Source organism: Nanorana parkeri, unplaced genomic scaffold (genome assembly GCF_000935625.1).
Source record: "Nanorana parkeri isolate BGI_ZX_2015 unplaced genomic scaffold, ASM93562v1 scaffold18, whole genome shotgun sequence".
Lineage (NCBI taxonomy): Eukaryota > Metazoa > Chordata > Amphibia > Anura > Dicroglossidae > Nanorana > Nanorana parkeri.
The window spans coordinates 326571-338025 of record NW_017306286.1 but is presented as its reverse complement, the minus strand read 5'-3'; positions in this window follow the sequence as shown (position 1 = coordinate 338025).

The following is an 11455-nucleotide window of genomic DNA, read 5'->3' as shown; positions in this document are numbered from 1 at the left end:
CATACTTTTTAATATGACTTTGTTTAATGGGTGCCCTATTCAGTGATATCCGATAGATTGTTTGAATCACATTAATAATAAAAGAAATGTGTTAGCTCTGATCACATTTTCTTAAACATTTTTTCACATCTTACAAATTATGCCAGGAGTTTGTAAAGCTATGAGCACAACTGTATAATACCAATTTACAAAGAATTATTGTAAATAGGAGTATGAAAGAAGGATCCACTTTTACCATAAGTGGAAAAACTCCTTAAGAAAATATACTAAACACACTGTGCACTACAAACATTCATCTTCAGTCTTAGGATTAGTGTTTTTCAGTAACAGAAGTCCACCTCAAACAATGCCTCAACCACTCACATGCATTAGGCATCTTTAATGACATACAGACAGAAGTCTCTGAGCTGATACAGCTCCTCCTCACAAACAGTAGTTTTAAAGCAACTGCTGAGTGGCCAGTAAAAGAATCACTTATTACAAAATGGGCCTAGGATAAGTGTTTGCACATATTTGTCATGTCTTTTGATAAAAAATAGAGGACAGTTGTAGTGCACAGCCCCCTGGGGAAAGGAGATCTGTCCCGTCCTGCCACTTCTTACTAAACAAAGCAGTTTTCGCAGGCAGGATCTGAAGCAGCGGCACTTGCAGATAATGCTAATCCCTGTGGCTTTGATCAGACAAGAAATGAGGAGAGCACATGATGTTGATGCACAAATGTCATTTCTTGATGAATTCAATACAAGTCTGCAAAGCAACACACCTGCTCTGGAGAATATATCCATATATTTTTGTATAACATGTTAGGAACTGGTAGCCCTTTGAGCATATTTTGCTATCACAGCAGATTTTAAAATACTGATTGCTCAGGAACCTAAAAATGCACATTAGTTGATCCTTTTTATATTGTCGAATGTGACTTACAATATGGTATGGAACAGTCAATCACTGGTCGTTAAATTGCTCCTGGGCCATTTAAAAAAAAAAAAGTGTTCACACAACTTTTTAATGCTGTCCAGAACACCCAAGAGTGTTGGTGATAGGAACAAGGCTAGTTCGCCGATGTGGTCCATTCAGGAATCTACTTTAACTTTTAAATGCCACAAGTGGGCCTCTGGGTAAAGCCCATCAGCTTTACAGAAAATATGTACATTTCAAATTGGTAGTATACAAAGAAATTATGAACACTTTCCTTAGGTTTTTAAAAAATATTCTGGGCAAAGCTAGGCCCCTTTGATCCGCTTAAAATTCCCATATATTTTCCAGCAGCTGATGTTAAACTTGGTATATGCCACAGAGATTAAGTAAGAAACTGATCTCATCTCCAGAGGAAGCCTCCCAAAGCATGGAGACACTGGGCAGATGTTGAGAACCTCCATTTTTTTTTGACGGCCTTGCGGCCCCTTCCTGGTCCCTTTAGTTCCTGCTCTGATTGTGATCCCCATCTACTGAGTCTTTGCTGCCTAGCGATATGGAACTTTGATTTAGGTTTGTTGTGTTGCCCTGTTGACTTTCATGGTGCTTAGTTGAAGTGTTCATGACACCTCTAACCACAATTACGTACATACTGTATCTGGAGATGCCCGCCTTGTAGACTTTAAAACCTACTTTTTTACCCCTTGATGTTGGATGCACGTCAGACTATGCTTATACCTCTCACTTTTTACCTTCGACTATGCTATGTCTTCACCTGGGAGAATATGTTAACAATCGTCTTGACCCGTTTCAATCTGGATTTTCGCTTCTCCTTAACAAACTATATTCCCTTGTCCTCCAAGACTCTGCTTTCTCATGGTTTATCTTTTTCCTATCTCAGCGCACCTTCAGTGTCGCCTACAATTCTACCTCCTCCTCTCCTCTTGCTCTTTCCGTGGGGGTCCCCCAAGGGTCTGTCCTTGGACCCCTTCTATTCTCTATCTACACTTCTTCCCTGTGTCAATTGATAGCCTCCCATGGCTTCCAATACCATCTTTATGCCGATGACACCCAAATCTATCTCTCCACTCCTCAACTCACCCCCTCTGTCTCTTCACATATCTCAAATCTACTCAGTGACATCTCAGCTTGGATGTCACACCACTTCCTCAAACTTAATCTGTCAAAAACTGAGCTTATAATTTTTCCTCCTTTGTGTTCCCTCCCCCAATTTCCCCATCACAATCAACAACACTACGATCAACCCCTCCCATCAAGCCAGGGTACTCGGTGCAATTCTTGACTCAGCTTTCCTTTCAGCCGTACATCCGATCACTATCCAAATCTTGCCGACTCAACCTCCGGTAACATTTCCAAAATACTCCCCTTTTCAACAAACTAAACCACAAAGCTTCTAATTCACTCCCTTGTAATCTCTCACCTCGACTACTGTAACTCTGTCCTTGTTGGCCTACCTCTAAACAGGCTATCCCCCCTTCCTTTATAAATATTACTGCCAGACTCATCCACCTTAACAACCGTTCAGTGTCTGCCGCCCCTCTCTGCCAATCTCTCCACTGGCTCCCAATTGCCCAACGAAAAAAAATTCAAAATACTGACAACATGCATAGCCATCTACAACTCCGCCCCAAACTACATCACTGACCTCATCTCAAAATATCACCCAAACTGTCCTCTCCGCTCCTCTCAAGACCTCCTGCTCTGTAGCTCTCAAATTACCTCCTCCCACGCTCACCTCCAGGACTTCTCCAGAGTGTCCCCCATCCTCTGGAACTCCTTACCCCATTCTGTCCGTCTCTCTCCTACACCGCCCACCTTTAGGGAAGCCTATCTCATCTCACCATAACTGCCTTTTACTTCCCCCAATAACTCAGTCCAAACAATTATTACCTTTTGTATCACTTGCCCCTCCTACTAGATTGTAAGCTCTCACGAGCAGGGCCCTCCCAACCCTATTGTTCTGAAACTGTATTGTAAATTGTATTGTAACTGTACTGTCTCCACTATTTTATGTAAAGTGCTGAACTAATGCCCTCCTTACCATCTTGTCTTGAATTGTATTGTGATTGTAATGTCTTCCTTATATTGTAAAGCGTTGCGCAAACTGTTGGAGCTATATAAATCCTATAAAATAATAATATAATAATAATGTTCTCTCTTTTTTTAATTAAGGTTGCACTCAATATTGTGAGTTGGTACTCTCAGCTATAGATAGAGGTCTGTAGTTAACACCATTTGAAGGCAGCGTCTCTGTTAGTTGGAAGCTTGTCTGTTTACAACCCCACTCAGGTTTATGTTATGCTCTGTTTGAGGATACGCAGCCTTATTTTTTTGGTCTGCACTGGGCGGGGGAATGATTTGATTGGTTCTGTATTATCTCATACTATTCAAAGCAGGTACATGTAGTGACACTCTATATCAACTATGGCATCCTTTACCTCGAGCTTTGGATTGTGTTCCACCACTGTGGTTTCATATTATTTATGTTAGTGACCTAATGGACTGTTGATCCTTTAACTCTGACTGCGCCCCACCTGAGACTGTCTGGGATGCCTTCAAAGCATTTATCCATTAACAGTACCAACTCATCATCAGTAAGGTCCAGGGAGAGCTAAAGTCTGCTGTGGCTGGAGCAAAGTCAAGGGCACAGCACCCTAGTACGTTCAGACCCAGGATCCCATGGTCCAAACTGAGTTTTTTTATTGCCTTCTTTATTACACTTTATATACCTCCAGAGTCAACTATAGTGCTGCTGAGTTACTTGCATATTTGGATTCCTTGATTTTCCTTTTCCTAACCTAAGAGGGTTGGGATCAGCTTAAAGCTCAGATTACCCTAGAAGTAGTGGTTCTCGAGCCCAGGAAGAAACCATTGTTCTTTATACAGGTTCCTCAAGACTTCAGTAGCATGATAACATTATGATGAGGGGACCAGTGGACAGTGGGCATAGACTGCAACACTGGACCACCGATTTCCACTCGCGAAAGAGGTGCCATAACAGGACATGTGAAGGCAGAAGTATGCGAGTAGAAAAGGTTTTTTTTTTCTTTTTAATGCCATGTATGGGCATTAAAGAACACAGAATTAAGTGTGGAAGTCTCTTGAATTCAGCAAACATAGACCTATTCACCTGAATAATGTATATCCAGAATCATATCTATGAATGAACACTGCTGGCATTCCAAATGTAAGCACTTGGTGTTTGTTATATTATAAACCATTTAGTAGGATTTTATCAAACCTGTGCTCTTAAAGGGAATAAGTTGCAACTTTCTGAAATACCTTGGTGTTATTGTCATTCTGTTAACCTTTCTTCTCTTCACATAGAAAGATAGAAGTTTTCCAATTGATACCTTTTTATGCAGGACTAGCTTTGAGTAACAGCCCTGCAAATTGGCATGAAGTCTAGGGTTCCTGTTACACTAGCAGTAGTTAGTCACTTTCAACATTACCAACTTTACTGTATTACTACTGTTCCAAGTGGCTTTCTCCGTTTCTCATTTTATTTAGGCTGTTATTTAAGCTAGTGGTTGCATGTAATCAATAAGGCATTGCAATTCATTGTTAGAGCAAACTATTTGTTTCTATTTTCATATCCACAGGCAAAGAAGACTTGCATGTGGAAATGCAGGTTCTTGGTGGTCTTGGAATGGTATTTAGAGGATAGTTCTTCAAAAGCAAAGTACTTAGAATATAAGCTCTTGCACAGTATTCTAAAAAGGGAAAAGTGAGTATGCACGTTTAAATGATATAGTAACACAAATCTTCTGCTGGCCATAGAAAACAGGCCGGGAGACGTCTGTCTTCTATCGCAATATCATCCACCAGGTGCAAAGACCACAAAAATAAAGAATCAGCCCCACAACTCACACAGTTGAAGGATCATACTGGCCGCTTGAACATGTATTGTAATGTATGCTAACCAGAAATCTTTGCTAGAAATATATAAGGGTCTATAGCAGTGTGCAGAGGGTTAAAGTGGACCTTAAAGGAGAACTATGGGGTTAAGGCTTTTCCCCATAGTTCTCCTTTGGGTAACGGGAGGACACAAACTAGCGTCCTCCCGTCACCCTAGGCACAGTATACCACGAGCTGTAGCTCACGGTATACTGAGACGCCGCAGTATACCGCGAGCTGCTGCTCACGGTATACTGAGACGCTGCAGCTGAAGCGGATCCCGACAATTGTGCCGGGATCCGCCCAGCTGCGTGACTGACAGCTGGCTCTGCCTATCTAGAGGCAGAGCCAGCTGTACCCGCCCCCTCCCCCGTCCGTTCCGCCAGTCAGCGCTGGCGGACCAGAGGGGGGAATCCAGCCCCTCCCCTGTCACGGCAGAGAGCCGTGACAGGATCGAGAGGTGAGCGAACGCCGGTATGTGTTCGCTCACCTCCCGATCTACTGAGCCAACCTATGACAGTCTCATTGTCACAGGTCGGCTAGAACTATGAGGTGAGTGAAAAGCACTCACCTCATAGTTCTCCTTTAATCCATATCTTTAAAATAACAACAAACACACCTTTAGAAATGTTTAGTAATGACAATCTACAAACACATACTTCTAGATAATTGCCGGCTTTGTAGTATTTGCATACCTTATTTCTCTTTTCTTTCCAAGTCTTCTAGCAGTGGCTATGTTTATGGGCAGATTACTAGCTCTAATTTTACTTCCTGGATTTCTGGCACATGTGACTAGGACATGTGACCATGCACATCATCTCACAGGAGGAAAATTATTTTCCCTGAGATCTCATGATGAGATTCTCCAGCGATGCTCTGCTGATGACAAGGCAATCCCAGTGTGCATTGCTTTGACAAACTATAGACATTTTGCCCTTTCTAAGCAGGACGTGAATGCCCATGCAAGTGTAAGTATTTCAAAATCACAGCATTTTACGCCTGGCATGTCTATGTTATTATTAATCATCATATATAGAGGCATGCATTGGTAGAATGCATTGTCAAAGCAATGCATACTTCCCGTTTGATTTTTGAGTGAAAGCCCTCATTCACACTGGAATCTGCCTGCACATACAGCTCCGTGCTGCGTGCAGGGCCGTACCGAGCAGATCCCGGGAAGGACAGGTGCTACGTGTGATTACTACGCAGCCTCCGTCCTTCTCTATGGGACTACGTGGTCGTACGCTCACCCGCTGACCCTCTCCTATAGTTTGTGCAATTTGGCCAAATCTATAATTCAGCGCAGCACGCTACATGCTTCACTATTAGCCCCACCCCCCACTTAGGGGTACAGTTTATACAAATAGACTGCCAAGGGGTGCGCAAGTTAAAAAAAAGGTTGAGAACCACTGCTCTAAAAAGGTACATATGAAGCTCTTCTATGCAGTAGATAAAATGATTTACCATATATGAGTTTTCCTGACAGGTGACAGCCTTAAAAACTTAGGGAACTGTGGTCTGATGTTGAAAAGCTCTAGAAGTGCTCACAACCCTGTTAGAGAGAGCTATCAAAGGAAAGACGTGTAGATTACTATCCTTGAGACCATAAGCCTAAATAATGGTCAGACAGATCTACCGGGAGATGGTGGAGCTAGATCCTGGAGCCTTTTTGGGCTCATCTAGAATGACAGAGCATCTGTTTTCTTAAAAGAAGCCATGGCTGAAAGGTTGACATGACCAGTGTCACACTGTCCTGGTATTCGTGCCAGATTTTCCCGTTTGTCCAGGTACCATGTCTGAATTTCCTCTCTGTCCTAGGTGCTTGGTTGTCAGCCTATGGGTATGGACAGGGCTGCAGCCTATCTTTTCAATTCCTTTCCTATTTAGGTTCAGCTCATTTGTTGCTCTGGGTTCAAGCAACAAGTCTTTTTCCTCCTGTCGGAGCCTCCTGTGTTCCCAGTGTTTACCCTTATAGTTTTTGGAGCTGTTTCTTGTTCCTCTAGACTCCTTGTGAACCCCCGAGTATTTTCTGCTTGGCCGTATTCTCTGCTTTATGGTTCACTGTGTTACCCTGTGATATTCTAAGTTCCCTCTGATTATTAAATGGAAGGAAGTGCTGCGAGCTGTCTGTGCTCTCGCACTCCAGCCCGTCTGTCTCCTTTCCCTATCTACCTGCATCCTCCTTGTATCCGCCTGCCTTTCCCCACTGTACTTGCACTACTGTGTTATACACCTCTCCTAGTGTATCCTGCACTTCTGTGTTACGCATGTTCCTTGTATTTGTATCCTGAACCATGTGTAACACACGCTTCCTGTGTGTATTCGCCACTTTATCCTGCCCATTGCGTGTATCCAGGACCTCTGTGACGCACATTCCCTATGTGCTCTCTCCTGTGCATTCTAACCAGTGCACTAGTGTCACATACTCTGTGAGGACTGTTCCTGGTCCCCTGCACTTAGAGTACTCAGTACCCTCTCGCTCCCCAAGACCTGTATTCCTGGCCAGTTCCCTGTTCTGGACCACTCCACAAAACCCAGAGCTCACGATCCCCAGTGCCCGGGTTCCCAGACCCTGACAAACAGCACAAACTACATCTAGAATTCTTCTGAACTGGGGCCAGTTACAATTATGTGCTAGTTAGGGTGAAGGTCTAAGACCACCTTTAGACGTATAGAGGGCCTAGGCCTCAAAATAACCTTGTCCCATGGTTGAGGACACAAAGGGTTTCCTTACAAGACAGGGCCACCAGCTCAGACACCTGTCTAGCCAAGGTGATGGCTACAAGGAAAGCCACCTTGTGGTTCAAGACACAGAAAAAAATGTTTCTGATAAGCTCAAAGGGAGGCCCTTGAAGAACTGACAGGGCCAAGTTCAAATTCCATGGAGGAAGACATGATTTGACAAGGGGAATCATGTGTACAATCCCCTGAACAAAAGTCTTAATGAGGGATTGAGGCACCAGTGGCCTCTGGAACAGAATAGCTAATCTATGCAGATACCTTAATAATACTATGGACCAACCACTGGTCCAAATACAACTGCAGAAAAGTGATGGTCCATGCCACAGAGAATCCTTTGGGGTGAAAGCCCTTGGTCCCTCTTGTGGTATGTGTATGCCTTCTGCATCATTGGAATAACTAGTTTTGCAAAGCCCCTGCCTCTCAGAACCTGGGTTTTGGACAGCCATGCTATTAACCCCTTCATGTCCGAGCTGGGTTTTAGTTTCTGTTCATTAATGACTGACACACTTTTTACATTTTTGCTGTGTGATTCTTCCACGGCAGTAACATACTTTCTTAGTAAATGTACCCACACATATTATATATTGTTTTTTAGAGGACAGATAGGGCTATATATTTATATCACATATGTGTGCCTAACGCCTCACTTAGGAAGAATAAAAATATAAAAAATAAATGAGCAACAAAACGTAAAGAAAATACTTTTCCCCAGTTTTTTCTTTTAGAAAAATAGCACAGCTAAGAAAAAATGCAATAAAATAATTTATTTGTCCTTTATATTTGGAAACACCTCACATCCCTAAGATTTAGAAAAATCTTCTGTACTTCTCAGCCTACAGGTAAAAGCTAACATTTTATTTTTTTTCTCTAAAAGCTAATGGTGGTCACCTGGCATACAATGTCATTGTCACTAAGTGTGACTAAGTGTCACACTAAGTGACAGGGACATACTTTGAACATCGCAGTCATGAGGGTGTTAAATAAAAAAATTAACCCCTTAGGCTGAAAAACAAATCTGCAGTTCAGCTGCACTACTTAAGATCATTCCCAGAATGATCAGAAGCCTGCAACATTGTTTCAGAATAGAAACATGTAGCTAAATGTTTCTATACAGAAATATTTAGAAAAAAAACTGGCACACAGCAGCATCTCCTAATCCCAATCAGAGACAGCAAGTCCGGTAAATACCGCTCTATCACTGTCAGACACCCGATCCCTTCAGGGATCAGGTGTCTGTAAAAGCTTAACTCTTTCAGTAATGGATGCCTCTATACTGAGGCATACATTAATGAAAGGTAACCGCTGATTGCCAGCGGTTCACAGCATTACAGATCCCCAAATAGCCACTCATGTATAGTGTAAGTGAGCGTCATTTGAGCACTTAGTGGCGGGGACGTACAGTATACATCTCCCATCACAAAGGGGTTAAAGAAGGTGACCATGAAGCAGGGAGGAAGATTTGTCCCTGGGACACCAGATCCAGGAAGTCTGGCAGGACCCACAATGGTTCTGCAAGTAACCATACAAGGTTGGCATTCTACTCTCTTCTGAGCCATTCTGGGGCAATGAGTACCAATGGAATGTCCTCTACCTTGATCCTGCAGGAGTAGATGGAGAAGCAGTTTCAGTGGAGAAAACACAATGATCATTGTGTAATGATCCTATGGAGCCATTAATGTATCCACCACCTCCACAAGTGGAGCCTGGAGAAAATTTTGCGCAGCATTCTGTCAAACCAGCAATCTATGAGATCCATGACCACCCCTCCATACCCCAAAAGTAACAGGTTCTGAAACCTCCTGGTTCAGAGACCGCTCTCCCAGGTCCAGATGCTGTCAGGTGAACAAATCCACCTGCCAAGTATTCTTGTCAGAGATGTACACTGCGAAGAGAGGTTGAAAACATGGCATGTTGCCTAGGTCAAGATGAGTTTGACTTTGCTTGCCACAGCAAATGTTCCTTCAGCTAAAGCAGTAACTGGATCGCTTGTAGCTCTAAGATCTTGATAGGTAACTAAGCTTCCGTCAACGACCAAGTCACCAGCCAAGGAGTAAATGCTGGTGTTGTTGGTCAGAGTCACAACAAAGCCAGCATGAAAGGAACATCCTGGCCCCTGGCATCAGGGGAAAGGGCCTGTCCAGAGATGGGGCAACTTGTTCAATGTAAATCAGACTGCTGCACTACATGTTGCGGGAGTGGAGCTGCACAAAGGGTACTGCTTCAACGATAGCTACCATCAGACTCTTACTCTTATGACTCTTATGCAAAACAGAGAGTCGGTCGAATCTGGGACTGAAAAGCACACACTTGAGACTGAAGAATCTACACTTTTTCTTGAGGGAGAAAGGCCCAAGTCGGGTGTATATCCAGGATGAGACCCAGGTACTCCAACCAATGCATCAGTGCTAGCTAAGACTTTCCACAGGTTTAGGAGTAAAACTGTAGTCCTGTAAATCTGCACTGTGACACACACATAGTCCTCCAAGGCCTGCAACTTTTCAACTGGCATAAGAGCTAGGATTCGGGTCAGTATTTTAGTGAACAACTGGGTGCTGAGGAAAGTCTGAATGGTATGGAAACATACTGGTAGTGAGAGGGCTCCACCACAAATAGAAAGTAGTGGAGGTGTGCAGGAAAGTAGGGTATGTGAAGACATGCATCTTGGAAGTCCATCGAGGCCAAAAAGCTCAGCTGATGAAGGGAAGTAATGACCAACTGTGTAGACTTCATCCAAAATTTGTAAACAAGAATTAACATATTTAGAGCCATTGTGTATAGAATGGGGCAGATGCCTCCTTCGGGTTTGGGAACCATTAAAAGGTTTGAGCAAAAACCCTGGAATCATTCTGCTTAAGGAAATGGGCTGATGACTCGCCAGTCCAAGAGTGCAGAAAGGGCACCGCGAAGGTCCACAATGCATTGTGGAGGTATTAGTAGATTAGTAGCAAGGAAACAGAGGGCCATGAATTGAAACTTGCTTGGACCCAAGCATTGGAGAAGTGTCTGCAAAGCCCAGAAGACCTTGGAAAGTGGGGGTACACCTTTATGCTTAGGAGAGCTTCTCAGAAAATTTTGCACCTTTTACGTGCCAGATTTTTGCAAGTCCACTAAGGAGCAACTTTGGGGAGCCTTTTCAAGGAAACAGGCAGTGTGGTACAAAAGGCATACTAGGAGCAGAAGAAAGATCCAGAAGGGTAAGGCTGATCCTTACTCTTGGATTTGAAGGAGGTGAGTGCTCCCCCGTTAAGGTTTTTGAGGAGCTTGTGCAATGAAGAGCTAAAGAGTTAGCCATCCACAATATGGAGAAGAGCCTTCTTAGAATCCTGATCTGCTGTCCAACACTTCAGCCAAAGTGTTCTTCGCATCATGTGAAACAAAGTTCAACGCGAAGGCCTTTCCACCCTCTGCTGGTCTATGCTGGCATCGGTCGAATAATGTTTGAGAAGCTTTGACCAGTAAGCCATTGTTTGAGACAGTAAGACCACATCCAAGAGCAGATGCACAGTGGAGCCAGTAAGCAGAAACATATACCTGAATAGAGCTTCCAGTTTCTTGTCCATAAATTTTAAAGCATCCGCTACTGGAATTAAAGCTGCTGTGTTCAAGCAAAAAAAAGGGGGGGGTATAGACCACTTCTTAACTAAATCTTCTTGAGAGTATAAAGGGATGCAGAGCACTTGAGAAGGAAAACACATTTCAGGATGTTTCCAAATACTTGTACAAAACATTATGAAATATTGGATGATGTGGGAATACTTTAGTGTTCTTATGCGGCCTGTAAGTCCCAAAACTGAACTGGGACTTGGCTATTACGGGATTTTTTTATTTTTGGCCCTAAATTAAATTAAAAACACTAAACATTCCCTTTACATTTGTTCAT